Below are 3,575 nucleotides of genomic sequence, written 5' to 3' on the forward strand. Positions count from 1 at the left end.
TGCAAAAAAACTGCTATCTCAGAACCCCACACAGGGTTACTATACAAGGTTGGTGGGTCAAACCCACCAGCCATTCCCTGGAAGAGTGATAACATGGTCTGCACCTGCAAAAAAACTGCTATCTCAGAACCCCACACAGGGTTACTATGATTTAGAAGGCTATGATGACTTTTGGGTTAACAGTGTTTAAGGAGCGTTGGGGGCATGATAGTTACATGCAAGGCTAGAGATTAAAGGTGAGTGGTTCAAATCCAGCAGCTGTTTCTTGAGGAAAGATATGGCAGTCTGCTTCCATAAGCATTACAGACTTGGAAACCTGTTGGGACAGTTCTACCTTGTCCTATAGGATCACTGTGTTAGAATCGACTTGACAGCAATGGGTTTGATTTTGTTTGAGCAGTGCTGAGTACTGATTAAACATTCAAATATTTGTAGAACAAGTGAATACATAGATGTTCTCCTCTGTGGATAAAATACTGGGAAATTTGTCCTAATTTGCAAATAGATGAGACATAATCAAGCAGCAAAATATGATTTGTAGGTAAAGGAACAAAATAAATCATGACTAACTTCTGAGAAACAAAAGTTCTGTAGCATATTCATATAACAGCATTCATCTAGCTGCAACTTTTTGCCACAGGCCCGATCAGATGCAATGAAACCAAACGGAAGCCCCTCAGTCCCCTGCCCAGGGCTCATCACTTGACTACAATTCCCAGCAGTGCTCGCGACGCCCCGCCCACTAAGAGCCGGTGCTTTTCTCCGCCCAGGGGCGCACCGAGCTTCCGGGTCGGGGCAAGGGGTGGGTAGGGCGGTTCTCCTGGCCCGCCCCTCCCCGCTCCCTGCCGTCGCCCGCCCCTGGGGTTGTGGCCACGCGCAGCGGCGGCGGTTGTTCCGCTTCCCCTCCGGCCCCAGCCGTCGCCATTGCCGAAGGCTCCCTGCCCTCCCCTCCCCGGCGGCCGCAGCTCGGCCTGGTAGCACCGGCTGGGCTCCTGCGTGGCTTTTCATCCCCCCCCCGTTTCCCCTCCCCTCCCCACGCCGCGCGCTTTCCCGGGGCGGCTCCGGAGCCCTGCGGCCGGGAGCTCGGACTGAGGCGCCTCGTCGGGGCGGGGACCTTTCCTCGTCTGAGGTAAGTGTGGAGCGTGCCCGGCGCGCCGGACCCGGGAGCGGGCGCGCACTCCTTCCTCCTTAGCGGCCTAGCCGCGGGGAGCGGCCCGGACCGCCGACTGCCCGCGCGGGGCCGGGGAAGCCGCCACCTGCGCTCCGGGAGCCGCGGCTCCTGGGGCGGCGGCTCATTGTCTGCTCCCAGGGCTGTTTTCTTCCCGGCCCCGGCTCGGCCCGACGTGGGCAGCCTGCGGGGCGGGCGAGGTCGGCTCTTCCTGGACGAGCCCTGCCCTGGACGGCGCCGCGCCCCGGGGCTGCCTTCCCTCGGGTCACTCCTGCTGCACCCGACTTGTCGGCTTTGTATTCCTCGGTTTCCCCTCTCGCCGATTCCCAACCCCTCCTTGCCTTTTCTCTGTCCACCTAGGCAGATGCTTCGTTTCTTGAAACGATTGTCTCGGGACGCTTACTTTTTTCTAAACTCCAATCTCTTTTTCCATATTTCATGTAAGTAGACATGCCCTTCTCCGGGGAGGTGAGTTTCCGCCTAAGAGTAGACCTGTGAGTCCCTCCAGGCTTTTTGTTTGATCTTCAGCCAGAGGTGAATGTTTGCTTCTTGTAGGTACCCTAACTTTCGTTGATTTAAGGTAACTGAAGTTTTCCCCAGGGTTCACACGCACACACACACACAAAAGTTAACGAAAATCCCCCTGGGAAAGTGTGGGAAAGTAATTGCTATTGTCGACGTGAAGCTGTACCCATCTTTGTACATTCGTTTTAATGGGAATACTAGCGGGGCAGTGTAGCGTGATTTGTTTCCTATTTGATAAAGAATGCCAGCTCTCACTGTAGATCCATTCTGATTTACAAGGGATCCTAATTTTTGTTGTCATTTTCTTTTCTTCCACTCTAAACCTTTCTGCCACGCTTAAACCACTCTAAAAAGACAATCAAAATGGTTAGGCCTAAAATTAGACTTCGACGAGCAGTATTTTGGATCAAGGTTGTGCACGTCACGTTTCTTTCCCCTGCTACGTTTGACTCTTCCGCTCATATAAGTAGGCAGGATATTGAAATGCACAAGAATTTTGCTCTCGGGGGTTTTATTTTTGTAGGGTTGTCCAAAAGAATAGCATAAAACTAGATTGAGATTAACATGGTACATAGTAATTTTTGCAGCAGGTTAAAACTTGTCAGTTTTGCCAGAAGCTCTGTGACATTTGTAGCACACACTCAAACACACTCATTCATATCTCATTATAGGATCTGAATTGGCGCAAAGCCAAGAAGATTGTATGTGTGTATACATCAGTAGCATCTATTTCTATGCCCATCTATTTATTAATTTCATAAAAAGCCTTGTTCATCTCCTGGAAGGGCATTGATTTAAAGAAGCTCTTTCAGGTTGTTAAAATCCTTTTATGTTAATTAGCCAAGAACACATATTTACATTATGAAAACTGAACTTCAAAAATGGTTTTGACCTGTAATATAGTTACATCTTAAACCCACTTTCAGATTTTGGTGAAAGGGGTTGACCTGAATTAAGGTGTATTTTGTGTTTTTCTTGCAGGAGTCCTTTGTTATCTCTCCCTCTAGCAGTCTGAAGGAGGGGGAAAAAAAGCTTGCTCCTGAATTTCCATACTGTCATCATTTGGTAGTTTTAACTTAATGGGAGGTCTTTTTTGGCCTCAGGGGTTAGGGTGTTGAAATGTTGGGAGTGGGAAATATGTTGTTGGTGTCTTCTCTGCCAATTCTTTCTATAAGCAGGAATTGCTTATAAGGTGTTCTACTTCCCGTAGGGCCTTGCTTCCTGCTTCACAATCCTTTCTGGGTAATTGAGCTTTGTGAAATGTAATACTAACCTTGCAAACCCCAATTCATAAAGTAATAGTCAACGAATGAATAGTGGTGTGTAGTTCCTATAGATCTTTGTGATAGGATGGTTTCCAAGTAGACATGGTTAGCAGTGGTGTCTATTTCTTTGCAGTTATACTTTTTTTAAAAAAAGAGGTAGCTTGTGCAGCTAGCTAAGGGTAACATCAGTTACACAATTTTGAAAAATAACTTGTTCAAGAAGCTATGGATAAAATCAGTGGGTACTCATAAAAATCTTGTATCATAAGAGTTGTATGAGCCCCCAATAAAATGATTTTTTTAAAAGTCTTGTATCTTTAAGATTCCATGGGTGGTGTAAGTGATTAATGTAATTTGCTACGAACCCAAAATGTTGGAGGTTTGTCTACCCAAAGGTACCTCATAAGAAATGTTTGGCAATCTATTTCCAAACCATCAGCCACGGACTGCCCTTTGGACCACCGTTTTATTCTGATACAAACTGGGTCATTAGGAGTTGAGGTCTACTCAACAACTTAAAAAAAGATCTTCACTATTGATCTAGGTTATTCTAATAATATTCTCAGGTGCGAGTATATCGTTTATTTCCATTCTGCATTTTAAATTTTAGATTAAAA

The 3,575-nt window shown here is 46.8% G+C and overlaps 1 protein-coding gene across 1 annotated transcript in view; it reads left to right on the forward strand.

The window, feature by feature from the left end:
• The first annotated feature begins 927 nt into the window (after positions 1–927).
• The window catches only part of PAK2 (p21 (RAC1) activated kinase 2), a 73,961-nt gene continuing 71,313 nt past the window's right edge, over positions 928–3,575 (forward strand). Inside the window, exon 1 of the mRNA XM_004712265.2 lies at positions 928–1,129. The gene's annotated coding sequence lies outside the window, so the exon portion shown is untranslated. The remainder of the gene's footprint in view (positions 1,130–3,575) is intronic.

The sequence above is a fragment of the Echinops telfairi genome, unplaced genomic scaffold (genome assembly GCF_000313985.2).
Source record: "Echinops telfairi isolate 266 unplaced genomic scaffold, ASM31398v2 ScPeMD7_17;HRSCAF=63, whole genome shotgun sequence".
In the NCBI taxonomy this organism is placed as follows: domain Eukaryota; kingdom Metazoa; phylum Chordata; class Mammalia; order Afrosoricida; family Tenrecidae; genus Echinops; species Echinops telfairi.